Source organism: Caloenas nicobarica, chromosome 11, assembly GCF_036013445.1.
Source record: "Caloenas nicobarica isolate bCalNic1 chromosome 11, bCalNic1.hap1, whole genome shotgun sequence".
Taxonomy (NCBI): Eukaryota; Metazoa; Chordata; class Aves; order Columbiformes; family Columbidae; genus Caloenas; species Caloenas nicobarica.
Window position 1 is genome coordinate 785,957 of NC_088255.1, and position 25,741 is coordinate 811,697.

At 38.8% G+C, this 25,741-nt stretch overlaps 1 protein-coding gene across 2 annotated transcripts in view; it reads left to right on the forward strand.

Moving 5' to 3' along the window:
- The first annotated feature begins 6,623 nt into the window (after window positions 1-6,623).
- PPARG (peroxisome proliferator activated receptor gamma) overlaps window positions 6,624-25,741 on the forward strand; it is a 53,069-nt gene continuing 33,951 nt past the window's right edge. Inside the window, exon 1 of one of the 2 annotated variants that reach the window (XM_065642760.1) lies at window positions 6,624-6,659. The gene's annotated coding sequence lies outside the window, so the exon portion shown is untranslated. Of the gene's footprint in view, window positions 6,693-25,741 lie in introns of both variants that reach the window. The other variant, XM_065642761.1, reaches the window with a different exon arrangement.

Sequence of the window (25,741 nt, forward strand, 5' to 3'; positions counted from 1 at the left end):
ATTTAATCATAGAGTAAGCAGATTTTGTTTACGCAATAGAAACTGTCATCTGAGGCCTCTGAGTTTAGCATCTGTGTACATTTACACAAAACAACATTTGACAAATATTCTGCCCTAATACTCCAAATATTTATGTCCTTTTTCACTATGCTGCTGTCAGGAGTCTCACACCACTGCCTGTGAATCCAAATCTACAAGCCAGAAGTCAGAGGTTTGTGTGCATGTTGTTGGAGTGTACCTTGGTGGGCACAGCTTCCGTGGAAAAAGAAACCTCTGCAATACAATTTGTGAGAGGTAAGAAAAGGACGCTTCTATTTTATTGTTATGCCACTCCTGGTGATTCCTTCAGAAACAACATTACTAAAATGACATGTTTAGTGTTATTATATCTATTTATTATGAAGAGAAACAACAAACTGCTCTACTTAGTCTCTGGTCTTCCTATTGAAAAGCATGCAACCCATTTGCTGTAAAGACTAATTAAGGCATTTCAGTTAACATAACTAAATCTATAGGATAGTCTGAATGCCATCTAATTTTCTTTCAGTCTTTACTATCTATATGTCTTCACTATCTGTTCTAAAGAATTATAAAATATTTAAAACGTTTGTAAGTATCTACGTATCTAAGCCAAATTTAGCAGACATTTGAAAGACACACCAATCTCCTTGGTTTAAAACACCCCAAAGTTTCCCTCTGCAATAGAAATAAAAGTTGTGGTAACACAAACGTGAGATCCGTGCCGCTGCGACCGAAATGCTGAGAAACTAATACCTAAGGCTAGGCAGTACGCAGGAGATGCTCTTGATTCCATGACTTTTGCTGGGATTTAGTAGCTGCAGTGTATACTGTTTTTCTACAGAGTCATCACTTGGTTGACCGACAGTATTTCCTATATCTATCTGGAGCACCCTGGAGATTAGGGTAAAATATGTAAAAAGCAGAGATTTTAAAAATAGTATTTCGAATTAATTCCATCACAACAATGTATAAAAACTATAAAACAGGACGAAGGTTATAGGAAATGGAAGTACCAAGAGATCTTCACACAATCCTCCAAAAGAAACAATGGGAGCGAGGCAATTAATTATTTTTTAACAATTATGAGGGAGTAAATACCACAAAACTACCTTTCTCACACTCTTACAAAGAAAACTCAATTTTCTTCATAAACAAATGTTTAATTGGAACCTGGAAGCAAAGTTCTCTAGATGCTTTAAGTTAAATTTGGCACTTTTGAGTTTTTAGTCTTCTTTATCAGAATCGATGAATTGCTGTGTGAGAAAGACATAGCAAATTATACAAAAGGAATTACATTAGGAATATAGGTTTTGACCTGCTGATACAGTTACACACAAAGTCCTTTTATGAGCATAAAACAATTGTATAAACACTAATGACTTCAGTCCCGCAGTGCTTCAGCACTGCAAGTATTATTTCAATTTTATATGAGCGAAATGAGGCACAGCTGAGTGACTGGGAGAGTGACCCACAGGAAGTCGGTGACACCACCAGGAATAGAAGGGCGACCTCTCAGCAGCCAGTCCCATGCTCTAACCACGAGACAAGCCACCGCCTTCCCATCCTACATTAGCACAACTCCAAGTCTTGGTTGCATCAGCTACTATTTTAAGATGCCTAAGCATGTACAAATGTAGAAATCTGAATTTCTAAAGCTGAATAAGAGACCTTCATAAATCTGTCCTAGCTTAATCACCCAATGAATTAGGATAAACTGTTTTTAAATGAGACTCAAAATGAGCATAAACTTTTGCTTGCTTTAAAAGGAATAAATTTCTGATGGATTAATAAATCTGATGGAGGGCAGTATATGCTTGAGCTCTTTATTCCTATATATTCTTCTGCCTGCTATCTGTGTGTACTATGCAATTTGGACCCATTTGGTCAGAATGGGACTAGAACAGAAGATAATATCTAATTACAGAAGAACCAGACAATCCTAGAGAGAAAGTTAATTCTCTTCAAGAGAGAATGAAATCAGAGAAGTCAAGAGTTGGGGAGAGACCAAAGACCATGAAAAAACCCTTATAATTAGAGGTAGGCAGGCTGGTGTGATCTTGGCTTCACTGAATTTAAAGCAGGCATGATTTGGATTCTGTTCTCTTTTTATCTAAGCCTCAAAGTTCAGGAGAAGGAGGATCATTTTTAGTTTAAAGGGTTCTTGTTTTGACCCGCTCTACAGTTATCTGTGAGAAATCTGCATTATGCCTAGTCCTATTGCTCTCGCTGGATCCGAGGCACAGCATGCACAATGCAGTACAACAATACTGGAGTGCAATCTCAAAGAGCTTGGAATCATACCAAGGGATAGTCCTTTACCACCACTTAAAGAGATGTGGTTTATACTATAGGCTTTGCCATGTATCTGTATAAAATGCCACCAACAGCAGCTGAAACTTCCCATTTGCTTCAGGTGTGTATACACAAAATGTGAAAATAGGAAGATGTGAAAATGTGAAGATAGGAGTGTGGTGGAATATTATGAAATACTTCTACAAACATATCTTCCCAGCCCAAAAACTGCCAATAAAGACAGAATAAGATATGCTAAGACGAAGGTCTTGTTACCAATTAAAGAACACAGATACATCAGTTTAAAAAATCACGTAATCCAAGAGAAAGTACACAGGGTAACTTTAAAAAAGGCAGCAATACAATAGTTTTTAGCTTATTTAAACTGCATTACTTTAAACCAACACAATTTCCATAATCAGATCTTGTTCTGACTGCTAGATTTATAGTCACAGTGCTAGGGTATAAGATTGCCCTCTAGATATTAAAAGTTTGGTTAGCTAATTCTCCATTCTGTCCAGAATACTGAGAGGACACACACTGTGTGATTTGTGATTTTAAATTTCTGTAATGCACCTAGTGACTTAAAGCACAGACACAATGGAAACGTCAAAATAATTAAGTAAAAGTTGGAACTAGTGTCTTTGCAGAGTCTTTAATGAATACATTGCTCTAACCTTGGATCAAACTATAAAACCCTACCTGGCATACCTTAGAACCTATTGCACAAAAATCCATTCATTAAGATGGAAAAGAGAAATAAAAATCTTTAAGGGAGGCTATTTGGTCTACACTAATTCCTTTACCCATCTTGAGATTCCACAAAGTACTCTCTCATTTCAGTGGGACTATTTTTGTCATATGATTCAATTTAATCTGCTTGAAATTTTCTTAATAATTAAAACTAATAATGTACACAGAAGTAGGATTTTTTTTTCAGACGCATCAAACTCTTTAAAAAGACTTAGCATGAAAAACCAAACGATTGGAAGTAATATAAAATGCAATGCTTTTACATGAAAAGAACTAACACTTTTATATCCAATAAGAAAAACAAAGTATAATTGATCTTCTGTGAAGACAAATTATCATCCAATTTTAAAACTAGAACTGATGCTGAGAGGCCCTTTTCTGCTTCTCTTTGAACTTAGGGAAGAATTGCCCATGATTCAGGAAGGCCTGAACCTGACATTTCAGTTTTATTTCATAACACTTAAAGGTCCCAGCCAAACTTAGGAATTCTCTCAGATAAGCAGGGGAGAAAGTCCACATAATCAAAAACTTTGCAGTCAAATAATGCAAACAAAAGCTGTGTGAGAAATTGATAATTTCTTTATTATGACCATTTCATTACTGTATAATGGAACTCTAGAATTATAAAATAGATCATATATTTGTAGCCTATTTTATTTCTTTACCAATACGAAAATAATCGGCTTTCTGTGTTCCATGTGTGAAAAAAACCCAACACTCTTTGTTGATAAGGAAAACCAGATTAATTCAAATTATAAATAAGGCATATTTTTAGCTACCAAAAAAAATTTATGGGTTCTTCATCTCTTGATTCTTCACATTAAGACTAGCTGTCTTTTTAAAAGAAGCATTTAATGAGGTACCCAATACTACCTAAAAATCTATGTTAAGCAGGAAATCAGACTAGGCAATTTTTTCCTTTCCTGTCTCAATCTGTTAAAATGCATATTTACAAAACCTAAGTAATTTGTACATAAGTCAAGATTACGGTTTCTGCTTTATGAGTTCTGTTCAAAGGATGAACTTGCTAAAAGAATATAATGCTTATAGCAGAAATAAAATGATACGGTATTTGTAACACTTCTTTGAAAGCTCCGTTTGGCTGATTTCTCTGGACTGAGTTACATATAACTACTTCATCCATGCAATTTAATTAAAATCTAAACCATGCTTTGTATTTCTGCTTATGAACTTATTGAAAGTCTAGGCTCAAACTGTGAGGGTATAGTCACAATCAGATGTTCGTTAATCCTGCCTCTTTTTGGAATGCTCCCAGTTTCATGGAGTTTTAAAAAATTTGCATGTTAAACCTTAGATTTTTGGGAGGGCCCCTCTATTACTCAGACACTTACATTAAATGGGTATATTCTGCAGCAGTTTGCACAGAGAACAGCATTGTTTCTGTTCTCAGCAGGGCTAGCTCTGAACTCTGTGGAGTTGCCCAGCTAAGATCCTTTTCTTAACCTTCTATTGAAAATTTACCGCAGATACTGCTGTAAAATGGTTAGAAATATTAATAATTTAGGTATTTCGGCCTCTGTTATTATTATATTATTTTACCCACATTTGCCTGTTTATTCATTCATGACATCTTGAGCTAATTCTGAGGTTTTGTTTTACTTGTTTTCAGTACCTGACTCCTAATTCTGAGTCAGGGTATTACTGAATAGATATTACTACAGCAGGTTAAAATAAAATCCAGAAGTAAAGAAAATAATAAAAAAAACCCTTACAAACAAAAGATTTCCGTATTTCTAGGGCTTAAAAAAATCAGACGGAGGAAAAAGCATGAATTGAAAAAAATTCCCTGATATGCCAAAGCAGAAGTAACACTTCAAGCCTATACAAATAGGCAGATCATTCTCATAAAAATTAACACAGGCTTCGAGCTTCTACAGACAGAAAGATTGCTCTCATGAACAAAAAGCTGCAGGCGATGTTAGTATCTATATATAAGCAGACCAGGTATTTTGATGTACTCAACTCTACTCTATACATTGCCTTCAGTATACAAATAATGAAGCAAATGTAGGTTCTCCTTCAAAATGCTTGATGACTTAAGAACCATAATGAGGCAAATTTAGGATCTTCTGAATCTTCTAATGATGTCCAAGAGATCAAGAGTTTTTAAAGATAAACTGTTGTACCCTGGGGCATCCTGACTTAGGGCTCCCTAAACCCTGGTGATCTTATGATTTCTTTTTTTCCACATCTTTTTGAAGGAATCAGAGGGTGAAGCAGGAGGTGACATGCTTGTTTGAACTTGCTCTCTCCTGAGACTCACCGCACACCGCCTGTGCCATTTCCCCCTGCATTCCTGGGAGCGGGGAGGGGGAAAGGAGAGAGACAATCTGTAGCTAAAAAACGTGAGGGGAAAAAAAAGAATTTCATTTACCTCTGTCACTGCTAAGAATCTTTTCAGAAAAGCCTTTGCTGCTGTCACAGCAGGACACAAACTGACGTGAGGTGACCAGACCAGCGACAGGAGCGCAGAGAGGAGTTAGCTGGAGAACGGGAATGCAAAAGAGAAAGCAGTCAGGAGTCGGAAATACTGACTTTTCAGTCAGGAGATTACAGAGAGCAGAGATCAAACTCCAGATCCACCTCAGGGCCCGCGGTCCTGCCCTCAGGTACGCGCTTGTGCGTTCGCGCCCGGGCACGGACCCGGAGGGAACCGGCTGGGGTGGAAGGCCGGGGTCTGAAGGGGAAAGGAAGGAGAAGCGGCGCCTCCTCCCCACTGACCCGTTCGCAGCTCTTCCCCCGTCCCTCTCGCTGCGTTACCCCGCGGCCGCCACCTCAGCCCCGGTGCCTCAGCCTCGGTACCTCAGCCCCGGTGCCTCAGGTACCTCAGCGCCGGTGCCTCAGGTACCTCAGCGCCGGTGCCTCAGGTACCTCAGCGCCGGTGCCTCAGGTACCTCAGCGCCGGTGCCTCAGCCTCAGTGCCTCAGCGCCGATGCCTCAGCCTCGGTGCCTCAGCCTCGGTACCTCAGCCTCGGTACCTCAGCCCCGGTGCCTCAGCCCCGGTGCCTCAGCGCCGGTGCCTCAGGTACCTCAGCGCCGGTGCCTCAGCCCCGGTACCTCAGCCCCGGTACCTCAGCCCCGGTGCCTCAGCCCCGGTGCCTCAGCCCCGGTGCCTCAGCGCCGGTGCCTCAGCGCCGGTGCCTCAGGTACCTCAGCGCCGGTGCCTCAGGTACCTCAGCGCCGGTGCCTCAGGTGCCTCAGCCCCGGTACCTCAGCCCCGGTACCTCAGCGCCGGTACCTCAGCGCCGGTACCTCAGCGCCGGTACCTCAGGTACCTCAGCGCCGGTACCTCAGCGCCGGTACCTCAGCGCCGGTACCTCAGCGCCGGTACCTCAGCGCCGGTGCCTCAGGTACCTCAGCCCCGGTACCTCAGCGCCGGTACCTCAGCCCGCCCTGAGCCCCGAGCCCCCGCTGCCGCCCGCGGGTCGGCCCTGAGCGCCGGGCGTGTGGGCGGGGCGGGAGGCGGCGCCCGGCCCGGGGGAGGCGGCGCCCGGTCGGTAGGACGGGCCGGGCCGGGGAGTTTATCCCACTAGAAGGGAACAGTTTCTCCCGCTGAGACTTGACAGCGCCAGGTCAGTGCGGGCTACGGGGGACCGTCCCCCGAGGTGAGGGGGCTGGCGGGGGCGTGAGGAGAGCGCCGGGCCGCGGGAGACATGGCGCGGGGGGCTGGTGAGGGGCGCCGCTGTGCGAAGAGGGGCCAGCGAGGGCTCGGGGCCAGGAGGGGCTGCTGGCGGGGCGGGGAAGCGTGCGCGGCCGGGAGCTGCGCCCCGCGATGGGGAGCGGGCTGCGCCCCGGGCCGGGGGAGGAGGCCGTGGTGCCGGGGATGCTCGGGGTGGCGGGGAAGGACGGTGGCTCCGCGGGGGGGGGCGGGGTTAGAGGGCTTTTCCTGGGGCGGAGGGGAGAAGCGCAGCGCGGAGGGAGTGCGAGGCACGGCCCTGAGGGGAGCGGGTCTGCCAGGCCCGGCCGCCGCTGCCCGCGGGGCTGCGTGGGCGGGCAGAGGCGCTGGGGCTGCCCCGCGGCGGGCGGCGGCGGGCGGGACCCCCGGCGCTGGGCGCTCCAGGTGCGCCGGGCGCCCCGCGGCGCTGCCGGGCCGGGAGGGAGCGGAGCCCGGGCGCTGTGTCCATGGTGCTGCCCGCCGGGGAGGAGGATGCTGAGGAGAGCGGGAGGCGCGGACAGGGGCGAGCTCCTCCCGCCCGGAGCTGGAGGGGATGGGGTGGATGTGTTCGCAAGGGCCAGACCCCGGGATGCCCGTTCGTACTGCGGGAGGAGCGCACAGGGAAGCGCTGCTGCTCTCCTGGCCCGTTCGCTTAATGAATGAACGGACTTTTTTTTTTTTTTTTTTTTTTTAAAAAAAAAAAAATTCCTCAACCGCAGAAAGTCGGGGAGCCTTTCTGAGCCTGCAACAACCGAGATGCTGTGTTGAAATATGTTATGTCTTGATGGCATGTCTCAGGTTCGCAGGAGCGTTTTGTAATCTTCCTGGTGTCATTTCTCTCCAGGGTATTCTACAACTGGAGAGTGCAAGTTCCTGTGGTGTTGTAACTCGGTGGCACTGTGTGCACACGACACAATTCTGACTTAACAGTGATGTATTTATTAGTATCAGTGACGTAAGACTGGTATTTATTCTGATGAAAAGTTCAGGACGTTATCAATTGCTCCCTTAAATCAGAAGGATCAGTTATAGTTATCCCTGAAATAAGTGGGGTTCTGGGCTAGCCTTGTGTTTGTGACTTATTGCCCCATCTCTGAATAAGGCTTTGCTGGGAAACATCATTGTAATGTTCCATTTAAAATGAGTATTCAAAACAAACCAAAAAAAAAGTACCAATTCATCCATAATTTAATCAGTAATTTACCTTTTAAAAGGTTATTATGATTTGTTACTAGTTAACTAAAAATTCTCAGTGTATACCAAGTAACTACAACATATGATACTCAGGGTTCTCCTTTGAAAAAAGTTTCATACAACTCGCTCTCATTAATATCAGAATTTGTTGCATGAAGTTGCGTGTTTGACATAATTATTCTCTTTGGCTGTCACAAAAAAAAAGCTGCAAGAATTGCTTAGAGATTTAATTATGAGATTGTAAGAAATCACTCTTAGGAGTATGTTAAAGCACGTGGTGCAATATAAGCATGGACTTGTCAAGGGGAGAGAGAGTTGAAAAAATAGTTGGCATGGACTTTGAATGATCACCGATCAGACATACAATTTAAAGATATTTTCACATAGGTAGATTTTGTATGTAAATGTTCTTAGGCATCAGTTTTGTAAAATATCTCATTCTAACTGTTAGTTACAGAGATTATGTATCGGTAAACAGCCTTAAGATAGGATGTATTTCTTAGAAATGCCTTGCTGGATAATACAATTCATTAACCATCAGCATTCAGTTAAACTTCCATTACAATATAGAATATACAAATTTTTCTCCTGATAGAAATTTATATTTCATATAATAAATCATCACAAAAAACGCAAGTGGAAAAATATTAGAACATAAGAGAAGAATATGTAAGCTGCGCCTTTTATCCTTCATTATGATACTGATAAAAACAACCACTATCAACACTGCTGCTAAATCTGACTCCTCTGTGAACTTTTTAAAATAACCATAATTCCATTTCTAAGTCAATAAAATAAATTTAGTCCCAGCTTCAATTACTGTCAGGATGATTTTCTACTTATAGCAGTGGCTAATAAAATGAATTTTGCAAAAAGTCATACTGTAAAAACAAGGAAAAGTTTAAAAGAACAAAAACTATGTCTTGTACAAAGCTGGACTAAATAATGAAAAGTATACTTAGCGATTTTTTTCACCTCTTGCTGAGGCCCTCTTTTGGTTTTATTTTTTTTACATATAATCTATACAGTATGGTGTTGAATATATTTACTAGCCATTTTTTTGGTAGCCTAATTGTGAATCACGATGTTGTGCATATTTGATATTCAGAATTTGCGTTTATTTTACTAGCTTTTGTTACGAGGATTATTCCTGTATTCTCCTCTGGCATGCGGTAAAACAGTTACCAGTGCAGTTACTCAAGAGAAATTAAAATATAAGTTTTAACTCTCCATACTAGTTTCTTTTGAAGTCCTGGATACAATACTCTCTGTTAGTTATTGCTACTTGTTTCATTTTTTAATCACAGATAGACTTATTTACTTTAGCATGATATTAGATGATGAGTGCTTTATTCCATGCTGTATTTCTGTAATGTCTACTTTTTTAACAGCAGGGATCTATTTTTCAGGTACTTCATATCAAATGTTCTTTGTGTTTCAGTTAACTTTTTGTGAACTAACAAAAAAAAAGTTAGAAATAATCTGAAGCAAGAGAACATTGTTATACTCAAGTCCTACATACCTGTGCCACAAGTAGGAGTTGGGAGTTCCTCCCATTAACAGGTCTGTTCTTAAGGATTTAATTTAACTGTTATAGGGTACGTGGAAAAAATCTTCCCCTACCCCTTTTTTTTTCCCCTTTCCAAGGCAGAGTGAAAAATGAAAGAGCTATAATATTTGTCATAAGATACTTAGATTCCCAGGAATATGAAATGTAAATTGATTCCTACGTTAAATGATAAACATCTTACATTTCTTTTGTCTGTTCCCCTCTCCTCCGTTCCCCCCGCTTTTTTATATGAAGGATAGTCCATCTTTTTTTTTTCAGTCGTGCTTTCTTTCAGGTTCCAGGGACAAAGTATGTAGAAAACACAGGCGCTAAGCAAATTGTCACCCTAGTGCTAGCACCTGTGGTGAGAGGTGCTTAGGATACTTCCAGATCTTGCAGGTGTAAGGAGATATGAAGGAGAAAATCTATGTGGGAAACACAGGAAAGACTAAGTTTCTACTTCAGCATCAGGTCTTCTACTGCAACATGGACTTCTCTTTAGCCTGTTGCTACAAAGACATCAGCTCTTCTTGCACCACAGCAAAAATATACAGCTGAATCTTTTGCAGGCTTTTATTCCTTTAATTTAGAGGGGGGGTGCGGGGGAAAGGCAAGGCCTAGTCTGCAGTCTTCATATCTGAAAACTTTTTGCAGAACTTAAGTCGATTTAATCAGGTTCTCATTTTTTCTCCCACTCTACTCACACCTTCCATTATATTATTTGGCCTGTTTGTCCTCCCCTAAACCACTCCATAGAATTGAACTAACCAGTTACATCATTCTTCAATTAAAACTCATTATATATGAACTATATAGATATTCTTAATTACCTGTGTTGCAGTAGTACCTGGCAGACTAGTCAAGATTTGGGCCATCTTGTAACTCACTCAAATGAAAAGATTGTTTTGATCCTTAATGCTATATGACCCATGACATGGGAATGCAAACAGTTTTAAATTTACAACAGAGACACAATGTAGTAGTGAGATTGCTGCAAAAATTGTCAGTGTTTTGATTTATCCTTACAACAGTAATAGAGTATTGCAATGGTAATAGATTTTAATCTGCATCGTGACAAATTCAGAAAAGTTGGGTATATGTGTGATAACTAATTCCCAAATTCACAGCAAAAAACCCCTCAACTTCTAAGCAGCACTCTATTCTCTGAATACAGTTGGTTTTACTTTGCAGTTTCACTAGATTTCACTGCAGATATGAAAAATATCCTACTTAGAAGGGGAAAGATGAGTAAGTACCTCAAAAGGCAGGTTGTGGATTTCTGGAGTCGCTCAGCAGATGATGCTTTGTGGACTTGCATAAGCCACCCCCTTCCGTCATGACTAAGCAGATCACCTCCGCGCCATGCAGGCTGCACATTCCGGACAAAGTCTATGAATTCAAGTCTATGAATCCCAAAGTCTACTCTGCTGGTTGATAATTAGCAATTTAAAAAACACAAAGCTGACGTAGCTTTGTGTATGTATGTCCTGGCACAAGTGTGTTTGGTGACTGCTGAGGTGAACACGTATGTATGGTTATGTGCACACCTGTAGGGGATCTGTGTGTGTAGGTAATGTATTAACCCTATGTTATAGAATGGCTTCCTACTTATTTCAGTAATATTGAAAGTCTATATATAACATCTGATAACAGAGTATAATAAATATTGGATAATATCCCAACAGAGAAGTACACAGAACATTTCGCGGTATCAAAAAAAGATGATGTTGGTTTATTGGAAGATGCATAGGGTCTAGAAAAAAAAGCTCAGCTGCATTTGGGTCAGTGGCGGTTCTGCTGTTTCAGTAGGGTCTGGTTTGCAGTTTGTATGCGGTGTTCGAAATGTTGTCCTGTATACGGTTTACTTCATGTGATGGCTGTTGTTGTCAGCCTGTGGGTTTAGTACACTGAAAATATAGGCTCTGACTCTAAATGAATTGCTGTTTGCTCAGTGAGACTAAATGCCTGAAATTAAATAGCCATGAATATACATTATAGCAAAAGTCCTACATAGTTTTCTTTAAATTATTTAAGAAATACCAGTGTAACAGGAGCAATATATTTATCTGTCTTTTGTTCTGGAATTTGTGTGATCAATTTCTTAATGTATCTTAACTTTAAATGCTAACATTTTGATACAGACCCAGTTGATACTATTTTATACTAAACCTTCAAATTAGACATGAGTTCCAGTTTTTGTCTTATAACAGCTATTATGGGAGGAAAATATACTCCCTACTGTTTTGCGGATTATTGGAATTTCATGAACTCCATGGGGGCTCACGTCTTTCCTCTTTAGCGCAGATCTGATTGTGACATATTTTAGATTCCCTGTTGCCAGAATCCTGTAAGTTTTTATAGGAGACCTCCAGCTACCATTCCTCTAACTTACCTGTATGTATGTATAAAATTCTAAATATGTTCTTTTCATACAGACACTTTAAGCTGTCATGGAATAGGCATATAGAATAAGTGATAGTGATGGAAGTTTTCTTATTGCGCCTTGTGTTTTTCCACTGAGTTGAAGCAAATTGCTTCTCGGAGAATTTCATATTTGCACAAAGTAGCCCTGCCCAGAATTATGATCTTGTCTTAAACTTTTTACACAATATGTGATTATACTGCATTGCATAAAATAGGATTTTATGTTATAATATTGCATTATAAGTCCATAGTACTTGTGTGTGCGTTTAGATTTATTGAACAGGGATGTTGTGTAACTGCTGTAACTATTCATGGTTGTGTAGCAGCAATTCTGAAGTCTGAGAGGCTTTGAACTTAGGTTGCTCTCTGTATACAAACAGAATGATGTACGTTTTCAATATTTATGCTAGGGCAATATTTTGATGTTGCTGTGAAATAAGTCCTCAACCATGGTGGCTTGAAACATATGTCAGACTACCAAAAGAGTCACTCTGTTACACCAAAAAAGGAACTATGAAAAGAAAAATGTTAATTACAGGCTTTAACACTCACACCAAGATCTTCTAGTAGGGGTGGTCAGAAAAACAGGTTTTACTACCTAGACCTGGTGCTTTGTGGTGCTATCTAATATGGGGTCTTGTGGAAAAATGCGGCCACTTCTGTTTACTGCCTTTCATAATGTACATATTTCCTCATGATAGGCTTAGGTACTGACTTTTTATGTCTACAGTAAATAAAACTGGAGGGTTTATCCTTTCATCTTGAATACGTTTTACCTGGAGTTACTGTTCTCTGTTCCCTACAGTGGTATTTCACCTACAAAATTTTATGCCAAATCTCGGGTTTTAAGCTTAATAGAAGCATGTTATGGTGTGGTATATTGCTAAATTGATTCTTAATCCTACCTAAGAATGTAAAAAAAAAAAAAAAAAAAAGAAAAGCCAAATTTTCTTTTCAGTTACACCCAGAGAAATCTATGGATAAGCAAGTACAGAAGTACGTGAGGGCAAAAGTTTGCTTTATTTACACATAATTTTATCCGTATTATCTAATGTTGAGACCATATTTAATGGAATCATGAGAAATTTTGAACAGGCCACAGGCTGAGGTCCTCATTCCCTCCAGGGTGAGGAAATATTATTTTATCTATTTGCTTTCTAGCTTGCAGTATGTCTGAAACAAAATTCTTGCACTGACCTGGTGATGTAGCTATTCCTCCGATTCTGCTAAAGTTAACCACTGATAGTGGATGTTTTTACTTTGTTGAGTCACTAAACGTCTGTGAGAATTTAACTGTATTTCTTCTCTAGCATCACATTTACATTTAAACTGCATTTCTGAGGTGCCTTATTTGTACGTCAAGGCACGTTAGTGTATTTGATTTTTTAAATGATTAGAAATATTAAGAAAAGCAGGCTAGTGTTTTATTTATTTTAAATGCTCTATAGTATTGTCAACATAAAAAGAGTTTGACAGAGGAATGCATATTGCAAGACACTCATATAAAGGTTTAGATGTTTTGAGTTCTACATAGAACATGATTAAAGAGTGTGGAAACAAAAGTTCTGCAAATATGCTTTCACTTTCAGAATTTCCAGCTGTTGCTGAAGATGGTTTGAGATGACAAACAAGATGAAACTTTAAGCTTTATTTAGAACAAATGGATTTCACGTTAGATCAATTCTCTAAATGAAATAAGCACCATAAAAAAGGTTTACTTTCCTGGGTTGGCTTTTTTTTTTTTTTTCTGTACATTTACACTAGAGATATTGCCAGAATTGCTAAATTGGCCTGGAGTAGGTTATTTAGTAAAGATCTCGGCTAAGTATGAGTTGTTACAATTAACTGCAGAATAAGTTTCAAAATTAATGTTACAGACGTTTATTATGACAGGTCCTGAATTAAAAATAGGAAATAAGCAGACATTGAAGAATTAGTTTGAAAGGTTCAGGTTTTTAACAATGGTTTTAAAGTTTTTTTTAATTATCAAGACAACGCAAAATAATTTCCAAAAATCCTGTGGAAGCTTAATTAGTAGTTCCTAGCTTGCCTTTTTTTTTTTTTTTTTTAAATTATTTGGATGTTTGCTCTTAGGAAGTGCTATTGCAAGCAAATTCCACACTTGCTTTCCATGATTAGCTTGTCAATTGATCTTGGTTCTGTTTTGCAAACTCCTTGGAGTATTAGTGATGATGTGAGCTTGCCAGTTCTCCTGAACTGGTTAATTGTTTTTGTGATGCAGAGAAGAACATTATGGTGTGATGAATAAGAGACCCAAGAGGGTTCCTTGCACAGTTTCCTTTGGGCACTGCCCAAAGACTTGTTCTTTGGGTCTGCCTCATGTGATCAGCCTGGCTAACTTCACCCAGTTAAATTGGGTGTGGCGGATATTTATTATGTTCACAATATCTTGTTTAGTTGAGGTTTTTTAAGGTGATCCAATACCTTGTATAAAATATACACTTGAAATCATTGCACTTGGTTTAGGTTTTACTCAGGCTAGATAGGATAAAACCTCAGGTTATGCAAGTTACTTTCTGTCATAGGTAATGATAATTGAAGAATTATTTTCTTAGACCAGGACTGCTAATTTATTAAGAAATAGTAATTACAGCACAGTTGGTGTAGGCAGGAATTCTCGACAGTGCTTGAAGACAGTACTGGAAAACCCTTCAGTATCAAGAAACCATTTTTCCTCCAACAAAGATATTTTCTTGTAGACATGTCTTCTTGAAAATTTTTGGCAATTAAAATCTTAATAAAAAACTCCAGAATTTTTAAAATGTATTTTTCCTACAAACAGACCTTCATGTTTTAATTTATATTAAAAAAGCCAAAACACTTTGCATGCTAATGCCAGAGCTCACAGTAACTGATCCCATTATGAAATGACCCTGTGTCTAACGGTCTATCATCATTTTCATTGTTCTGTGCATTGGAATTTGGTATCTGTCAAATTTTTAATGAGTCACAGTTTTGTTAAGAAAGGCTTTTTTTATGCAAGAAAAGAGTTACATACGGCACAGCGGCCCTCTGAGCTGCACATAATATGCTGTTTCATCCTTCATGATGTAATTCTGAGGATGTGGAAGTCATGTGCATTTCTTTCCATTCTTTTTGGGGTCACCAGGGTGCCAGTTTTGAGTAGATGAGAGACCAAATGAAAATCCAGAGAACTACCTCCTGTACCTTTTATCAATTCTGTTTTCAAAAGGTAAAAATCTTATCAACAGTGTTCTGATTCTTTACAAATGAAAATATCCATAAAACAAAATTTGTGCAGAATAGATGGAGTAATGCGCAATGTTAAAATAGGCTCTGGCTTTAAAATACTGTGAAAAAGCTAGAATACCTTTAATCTGTACATAAGATACTGGTGTTCGGTATGATTAGATTAATTGCCGTGGCGGATTAAGACAGGGATGTAAGGCTAATGTGGGACTTTGGAGGCCCAGCAGAGAACAGAGGTGGGAAAAAGTGAAAAAAATTGTCCATAATGAATATCAGGAAAGGAAATTAAATAATTAATTAATTAAAGGAAATTTCGAAGGAAGGCAGTGAGAAGATTGGCTGAGACTGTTGTTTTTCTTTATTTATTTAGCCCGTTTTATGTTTGCCAAATAAGGTATTAAAAACCAGAGAAATTCTTTAAAAATACAGATGCTTGAATTTCTTTCTCAAAGTGTAAAGTTTATTCTTGGAACCTTCTTGATTTGGAATTCTTCTCTCTGGTCTCTTATGAGATTTTCAGCTTTTCTTGGTTTAAGATATGCTGACAATGCCATAATGTGGTCTTTCACTGTATTTTGGCATTCCTGCTCATTGTTCTTTTTCTGCCCAAGTTTGTTCTGTTTTTTAAATCTAGCTTTATTTATGGCTCCTCTGAGAACAGGGACTGTCTGATATGCTAACAACAAGTGACAGCTTTCCTGTCGCTGAGGACAGGAGGACAGGCAGTGAATATTGCTGAAGTCTGAGGTAAGTTCAGAATCACATTAACTCGTCCGTCCCCTACGTGTGATATACTGCAGTGTGACCACATTCTCTGACGCAGGGCGTGCAACAGATTCCTGTCTCCTCCCCCGTCCACCAACAGGAAGGCACAGCACAGCGTTATACAGCATGTGGCAATTTTAAATTTCTGCTGAAGCTTGACCCCTAGGCAGGAGTGCAACTCTCTTGTTGTCACTGATGAAACAACTGTACTATGAATCTCCTTATAATGCCAGAACGCAGGGATTTAAATTAAAACAAAACCAACCAGAACAATAACAAATTGGTAGACATGAAAACACTGAGACACAGTATGGCCAGCTCTCCTATCCTCCCTAAATCTGCATTTTGAAGGGAAAAATAAAGAAGGTTTGAGGTGAAAAAGGTGAGAGACCCAGTGCAAGGGGGAGAGATGAAGTAGAAACTCGAATTGTCCTGGAAGGAAAGCAGAAAAAAAGCAAGGAGGAAGAAGAAATTGATGCAGGTATGGTTGCCACTTTCCTGACAATTACTCCAGGAAGGGCTAATGAATGTAGTAATTATATCTGGCAGTTACTCTGTGGGAGAAAGGCATTCTTTGGAGTTCAAACACTAAGAGTGATGGAGTGCTCATTTAGCTATGAATATGGAAATTAAATAAAGACAATGTAGGCTAAATACTAAATAGCACTGTTTTCTGATCCCAGGCTGTCATACAAACCGTTGCATAGCTCCTCAAAGAAAGCATCTTCTGAATAAGAATTGCTGAAATTAAATTGCAGGAAAAAAATCAGAAAATATCCTGCAGAGATGCGTGTTGCATTGGGAAGAGATACTGAGAGACCCCACAGGATTTTCCTCCCTTCATCTTCTGTGAGCCATTATTCATAACAGGTTCCCTTGTGCCCTTTGATGCCATACAGTCCATCTGAAGAATAGTCAGTTTTCTTCTACAACCATAGGGCATGTGGATTATTTTAGCTCCTAAAAGCTAGGGGTGATTTTGAGACACTTACTGTATCCAGTATGTTGTTACCTATTTACAGAGAAGAAGATGAGAAAAATAGTAAGCAGTTTCCAGTTTGCTATGGTACTGCCATTTTTATATTGTGGACCTTCGAAGCAGCAAAATATTTCTTCTGTTTTCATGTGACACAAAGATAGACAGGTAAACGCCTCTTTTAGATGTCAGTTACAGGAATTTGATAATTTTACTTGCTTTGTCTGAGTATCAAGAATGCAACTTGTATCTTAGTTTTCCATCTCTGCAGTTTCTTTTTGCACAGATAAAATATTTCACCGAAATGAAGTGCGGGTTTGGGAAAAATAGGTCCGTACATTTTATGTTAGTGCTCAATAAATGGTGTACAAAGGAAACGCATGTTCGGTGGGGTTTAGGAGAGTTCCAGAGTCTTATTCAGGTTCACACTGATGCTGTACGTCTTCCCCTTCCTGCAAGCTGGGAGTACCTTCTCCATGGATTGCCAGCTTGTGGGCAGAACGTGGGACCACATTTAGGAAAATAAGCTGATACAAAATTGAATAACTCGGTGAATTTGAGGGAAAACAAAACAAAAACCCAAAGCAATTATATTCCCTAGTCTTGGAGAAGTCTAATTGAACTCAAAGGCTAGATCCATACTAGTAAATTTAAAAGCGCTGTAACTTGGGCACCAACTCAGGAACTGGATTGTTAAATGGTTACGTTCTTAGAATTGTCCCTGGTCCAGTTTTAGGTCAGCCAACAAACAGCCATTCAAACGCTTTCCAGAAATAGTTCAGGAGTTAGCATGGGCCATGGACCATTTGCAACAAGCCATTTGGGTGTTGCCACCCAGTTTTGATGACTGAGACAGTTTGATAATGTGGGTGGAAGAAATATGGCCAGAGTGAGAGTCCTGGTACTCTTTAGTTTATTGGTATAGCTGAAACTGAATTAGTTTAAATGCCTCTCAAGATTTGTCATAGTTTTCTTTTAAGTTTCTTCCTGCCTGCAGACCAAGACGAGCTATGCTTAATGTTCCATTCATAGATTTTTAGCACTAAAAAAATTAAACTTACAAAGATCTCCAAGTTAAAAATTATTGAAATCCTGTGGCACATAAGGAAGAAATGGAAAGTGTATGGTTGACATCTTATGAAAAGAAAAAATCTAGGTAAGTCATTTTGTTCTATGCCATCTGTCCATTTGGCAGTCATATAAATAAATAAAAAGACATAAAACATAAAGCCCAAAATCTTTGAAAATAATCCTAAAATTTTTTTCTATCCTTTGGTGAAGGACCGAGTTGTTGTCAGAGCTTGTTCTGCATGATGGCAAAACTCTTTATTTGTACATCTGTCCTGAGCAGATGTTAGGAAAATGGATATGACATAGTCATTAATCTGAAAAATATAAAAAATATTTTGAAATTTTTGCTGTCCTACTGTCTGTTCCAAGAACTATAGATAACTAACATTGTAACTCACCTTTAAAGAATACATTACAACTTATTTGATCTGAAAATTCGTTTTGGCTCGAGTGAAAGTACACAGTGCAAACAAAGTTATGAAATGTGTACACAAGGTGTGAGAGTAGATGGTTATACTTGTGTATAACTTTATGGTTCTGATCTTTCAGGGTAGTCAGGGCAATCTGACCTTTACACTCACCATCTCCTTGATTCAAAGGGGATTAAAATGAATATTAGGGCCAAATCACGCGTCAACATGGGGGTTTTAATTTTTTAAAAATTAAATAGAAAGCACAGAATTGTAAAATCTAAATAGATGAACAGGTATTTTAAGACTTGAAGATTTGAGAGCTAAAATATTTGACAATGTGGCCACTATTTTAAACACCCCATTTCTCTTGTAAAAGTTGATAAATATTTTGACTGTTAAAATCCTTTCAGCTGTGTCACTATTGATTCAATTAAAAGGAGCAGAAAATACCATGTTTTGTTAAGACTTAACAAACATAAGGTGGGAACCTACTATAGGTAATTAAACACATGAAGCATTCAAGAATAAATGTAGAGTAAGTTACAACATTTTTCAAGATGATGAGGCACTAACTAATAAAATACGACAAATCAGAGACATAAAACACAACGTACGATGAAAATTTGAATATTTTCACTTCAAATAACTGGCAATCTCAGAAACAGCATGTAGAGAAGGAAGTTCTGTCTGTTTACCTCTGCAAGAAAGATATTGTCTTGAGTACAGGGAACTAAAGATGGGGGAAAGCACTGCAGAATTATTTCTATAGGAAAAATACCCCAGGGCTCCTCAATCCTTTGCGTTATTCTTAATTAAGAGTAATTTTAAAAGTAAATTTTTATAAACAAACCAGCGTCACTTTTAACCTACCCGAAAGTGGAGTAAGTTAGCACCTTGTTCCGTGCGGTGTACGCAGCAGCACAACCACAGCCCATCCCAACTGGATCAGGAGGAGTAATCCAGAAATGCAAAGTTCCATAAGATCGTCTCCTGTTTCCTGAATCTTGAAGGCATATTTTTCAAATTGCTCCACCTTGGAAAATCTTCACTAGAACAGGAATTAAACCATAACAAATGGATATCTGCTATGTTTTCATCAAATCAAATTTTTCAAACTTAAATGGTTTATAATGAGAGTAAGAGTAGCAAGGAAGGACAAGTAAAGGCTGTTAAAAAGTATTATTCTGTCCTTATACAAATTGCTCTTCAAATGCTAGAACCAGTTAAGTTAGTTCCCTGTAGATGTGTCTTTCAGAAATTTTTCGTTTGGATTTTCTGATATTATTACAGGGTGAGCTCAAACCGTTGCTCTTTCCATGGTGACACTAACAACAATTTAGATATTTGTGTTAAAACTGCTTTACATTGTAGTCAGTCCAGACTGGAACGAGACAATGGTTTCCCAAGCTGTTGGAGGTGAAGAGACCAACACAGACACACAAGAGCAAACAGTGAATATTATAAGCCTTGTTTCTTTAACATTACATTTATCAAACAAAAAATTAGTCCTTTAATGGTCATTACTTGAATCAATCTGCTAAACAAATATTGACGTTTCTATAATATGGTTCAAATTGCATGTGAGTCTAACTTTTAAAGTCTTCTGCGTATGTGTGGGATGTGCTGGCCATCTTCAGGAGCCACAGAAACATGGGAAATTTTAGAAAGACCTTTCAGAATGAGGCTGTCTCTTAGTTAATGTTACTACAAGGAACCAGAAGCACCAGAAATCTCACAGCTAACTACGTTCCCTTTTGGTAAATCAATCATGGCTTCCAGAGCAGAAAGCACAGAAAAGCATGTAAACGTTTCCGGTTTATTCTTAATTACGTTGTCAATCTTCTGGAATTCCCTTTCCTTTCTGTATTTGAACTATCAACTGTTATTCAAAATTGTTCTAAATCATAAATTCATATAGCTTGAAACTTTTTCAAGAGAATAAAAAAGCAGTTTGTGGCCTCCGGGAGAGTAAATTCCGAGGTTAATTTATAACTAAAGCAACTGTATCTATAAAAAGAAGAAAAGCTCCATATGAAATATGTTAACAAATGACAAGAAAAAAGAGGCTTGATAAAAGATATCAGAACTTGTTTAGCACCAGTGATTTTATGACTGAGGAATTCAATTGTAGGTGTGTTGGGAGTACCAAATCACAATTCTTTAAATTACTAATGGGAGACAAAGCTCTTTATCTGGTCTGAATGTGTTCACATGAAATGTTCAGTCCTGCCCTCTGTAAATAAACTTTTAGTGCTTACACTATGCATCTGCATTGAGAGTCTGTGTCAGCAGGGTAGAAAAAGATACACAATTTGTGTTGAATCACTTCTCAGAGCTGCCTGCTGATACACTCTGCTGTTAGAAATGATGGTAGCCAGCAGACTGTTTCCTCCAACTTTGTAGTACTCAGCTTGCAATTTTTTCCTTCTGTATTATTAGCATTTTCCTAGAATCTTGGTAGCTTTGTTTGCAGCAAAGTTAACTCTGTACCATCAGTGCTCTACAGCGATATGCAGTAAATTGTTTCACTTTGGATTAGAGAGGTTTTTAACAGGTAATGTAGTTAATGACTTTGTACTTACCCCAAAGAGAAAGATTATCCTTGGATCAATTGCAAATCAATTCCTACAGTCTGCCTATAATCAAAATTGATGTAAGGCTGTCTGCTACTTGCTTGTCAAGAGTAGTGAACCTGTATCTCTTGTCAGTCATTGAAAGAGGAAGGGCTGTTTCTGGAAATGCAAATTTACCGAGTGGGGACATACCCCTGTGAACAGCTGTTGTAGGAGAATTTCAAGGGCTACATTTTGTCTGCAGGGCTGAATTACAGCAGACAATATGCACCCCTGCTACGTGAAGAACTGCAGACCACTGAGACTCGTAAAGTTGGCTGAGGTTACTTTAGGAATCATTTGAATCTTCATATTGTTTTTTTGAACGTGTCTCTACTAGGACTTTCAAATATGATCATGATGAATTTACGTTATACTGCATTACGCTATATTATAACGTGGTATCATTACAAGAACATTATACGCACAATGCCCACCCAAAGTACCGAGTCAGCAGACTGCGTATATGAAAAGCTAAAAAAAAAGTAATTTATTTTATTTCAACATGTTTCTTTTTTTCCTTTGGTATCTCTAATTGACCAAAAGATGTTGTTTGCACTGCAAAGGCTTAAAACTTTTTCCCTGAGTATCCAAAAAGCAAAATATTTAATTCTTTTTAGTCATCTCTTTATTGACACACCGATTTTACTTTCAGTGAGAAAATTATTCTCTCTTGAATAAAAATTTATTAAAAATGGTTAGGTTTTGCAGTCTTGACAATTTGTAATTTTTCAAATACAAGCAGCATCATTCAGCTTCTAATTATTTAACTAATTATCTCTGCAGGCTTCAGCAGCATAGAGAGATAAGGGCTGAGAAGTGTTGAATACACCTTTCTAAAACTATTGAAAAATGTTTACTATATGTAAGTATTTAAATACTGTTATTGGTCATTGGTAATCAGCCCATATCACAAAGAGATCTCTCCTTTACAGAATAATTTGGAGCAAGAGACTATTTTCGCTGTTCTGGATGGAACCTCTCACTGGCCAACTTAAGATATTATTCTTGTCAGCCATTCTGAATACCGGCCATGTAGGAAAATGTTGAAAACTGATTTTTTCAGCCTTCTGCTTTTAGATCAGCTTCACGAGATCCCAGGAAAAAATATTCTAATATAATAAGCATGGAAATGCTGAAGTGCATGGATTTGTGAGACAAGATCTGTATTGTGTAGAAAAAAACCAGTGCTGTAGGGGTGGTAATTGTGTTTACCCAAAGGAACATGAATTTGTTCCAGAAACAAACTGTTGCCTCACAGCCAGTGCTACCCTGATCCTCTGGATGCAAGGAGTCCATAGGCCTTAAAATTCCTCAAAGCTTAATCTCAAATGACATCAGAAAAAAAAAAATGGGGGAAAGATTCATGGAAATACCTTTGTTATGTTCCTGCCTTTTTTTTTTTTTTGTTAACGTACCGCATGACTTTCCTCTCAACCTCTAGGAATGCTTTGGATGTCTTTCAAGATCACAAAGTTGTTCGTATTGTAGAAATGTATGAAAGTTGTCTCTATACGGAGTTGCCATTGCTCTTTTCCTTATCTGCGAAGGAAACACAGCAACTCCCACTGGGGAAATTTCATGTTAAGTTGATCTTAAAATAAAAAATCAAGGGAAAGGTCACATCCTAATAAGCTGTGCACATCTAAATTCCCAGGGAGCTTCAAAATGACATTGTATGACTAGGGTACTAACAATTTTCCAACAATGTAATTTTGAACTGCTTCCAACAGTGTTTTTAACATCCGAGAACAAATAGTAAAATAAAGATACAACTGGCAAGATACAAGATCCAGTTGAGCTCTGTGATTCACAGTACATTGCCCATTGATAATATGGGGGCTTTGTATCTGACAAATAGAATGGAATCAGCAACTTTTTCTGCTTTTATTGAGGTGTAAATCATGTAAGGAAGCTGTTTATTGATCAGTTGATATATTACTGTGATCTCAGTATCCATAGTTTCTACTTTTTTCCCTAACCTAGGATTATAGACCAACAATTTCCGCAGCATGTCTGAGGAGGGGGGAGGCCCAGTTTGAGAGCCTGCTCAGTATGGTACCCGTGTTTGTGTTGGCAGAGATCTTGAGTACGTTATGTTCAGATATTGACCAAGAGGTGCAGAATTCCCGTTCAAAAACGCATGCCTTCGTCATCGTCCCACAAAAGGTAAATTAAGTAAACTGATAGAAATCTGACAGTGAGTTTTGAAGGAGCCGGTATTTAACTCCAAATGTTCTTGTCCGACCCAGTGAACCTGTTATGTACAGTTGTACAAAATATTCCCTAGTTCCAAACAATGAACCAAGTCTGGTACCAGTTTACACCCGAAACAGTTTAAGAATTCTCAAAATACAAGGGAGACCATTGTGTAATTGTATTAGTTTTACACAGTATGCCACGCAGATTTTACAAGCCCAATCTTTGTATTGGAAGGGTGCACCTGCATCAAGCCATGAGGTGAAAACTGTCTTCTTGTAACCCAATGAAAACCAATTTCTGCTTTGCAAATAGTTTGGTGTTAAACCTATTTTGTGATGATATATTGATAGCAGAAAGTGGAGGTGAGAGATGAAAACCAGGTTCTGAATTCCCCAAATTTCCTAGATCATAGCTGTCCTCATTTTCATCCTCGTATCCCTCTAAACCAAGTCTGTCACTGTCGGTGAAGGGTCGCCTAAGCTGCTGCCAAGTAACCTCTGATTTTGGACAGAGTACAGTAATAAGGTTGAAAGCAGATGTTCACACCTTGTTACACAAAGGACGGGAAGTACAGGGTGTGGGAAGCACTTTGCCATTGAAGATCCCTTCGGATCTTCTGGATTAGAGATGGATCCAAAAGTTTCAGTGGGGCTTTGCATGCACCGTGAACAGAAGAAGGGCCTTATCCTGCCAGCCAGCTCTACATTACAGCACATTGTGCTGGATCTAATCCCCATGTCCCTGCAGAATTTTTTTTGGTGATAATCTCAACGGTATTTTAATACGATTCCTTTTAAATACAACCGAATCTTTGAAGAGATCGACCATCTGTCTTGCGATCGTGCTTCTAATTCAGCATATAGAAATTTGCAAACTACTGATTTTTGTTTAGCAATTAAAATAATTAGAACAGTAACAAGTCACAGTAACTTATCCTCAGTATATATCAGAGTCACATGATATTTGGTTGTTCACAAGCCCGCTTGAGGGGTTACACAAAGTCACAGTAATAACTTCTAGTTCCTCACACTAAACTTGCTTGCCTAAGAAATGAATGTCCTTTAAAGAATAATGGAGTATGACGATAGAATTTATTGCAAAGTTAGCTATTGGTATTCTGTCCGAATTAAGGATGAATAGCTGATTTAAAAATAAAACGACCAAGTTAGCAAGTATCCCAGAGTATATGGGCAAAATTCCAGTGGATAATTTGTGGGTTGTATGTGAAAATGACATGCATATTTAGATTAAAGAAATATAGTTGCATGTAATTATTCAAAATAACACTTTCTAGAAAGTTAATTAATATGATTTTTTCAATATGCTAACTTAAATGTTCTAGAAAAATACACAAGAAGCTAGCTATAAATCTAAGTATTTAAATATACACTTTTGTCTTGAATTGTGGTGTATACATCTATTTATCATGACATGAAACGGAAAGATTTGCTGTTATCTGTCCTCTTAGATTACTTACAGAAGAAATTCTTAAAATATTTTAAATACGGAAAAAAAAATGATGACAAGAACACGTGACAGAGAAGGGAACTGAAATTTTCTCAATCTCTTCCCCTCTTTTTAATGCTGTTAAAATTTAACATAGCTGCTTTGCTTTTACCACTATTGTTCATGTTGCATAACCCTATAATTATTAATCTTACTGACACAGAGTTAGCACTTGATTATACACTCTTCTCTTCACTTGAAACTAACAAATGCTGTCAAATATAGAAACAGGATGACAGTTCATATTTTTGAAGAAAACAGGCAGGTTTACATGAACTGGGATCTCTCTGGGGAATCGTCAGTCTCGTGTACAAAGCTTCCTAGAATCTGAAATCCATGCGAACACAGGTGACTGGGGCACAGAGATTTTCTAGCTTTGAGCTAATAGACACTTCGTGCTCTCCACAGTGTTTATGTGCAAAATACAAAGTGCAGTCAGAGTCTTTACTGATTTAGTCAAGCATCGGTAGATTGTTTACAGCTGAAAACAAGGACAATTACAAAAATCACTCTTTAGCATTAGTTGTTAAAGCATTTGTTTAACCTTAGTGGTTAAAAGTAACAAAATTCTGCAAGTATACGTTACTTTTCCTGAACAGTAAATTCTTCTTAGCTGTGGCTACTCAACTTTCTGTTTGGTGTCCTAAAATGATGTCATTTTAACTCTTGAAAGTTTCTTGCCAAAAATAGCAACACCACTTTCCATCTTCCTTGAATAGAATCACTTGTACCGTTACACAGTCACTGTGCAGATAAAACTCTGCTGCCTGTGTCGGTGTGTGACAGGAGACGTGCTGTGCGTGGACACTGCGGCTTAAAGATCAATATCAATAACTGAAGAATAGCATCAAGCACCATTTGTGGAAGGTTAGTTTATTGCAGAAGCAAAGAACAGCAGCAAAAGCCACAGAACTGCTAAATGGGTGCTGTTTATTGCCACGCATCTATGTTTACTTAAACATCAATGTTATTATACCCTGCTTTCTCAGTGAATGACACTTACAGGAAAAGCAGGAGTGACATATAGTTCACATAAAGGAAAAATTGAGTTACACG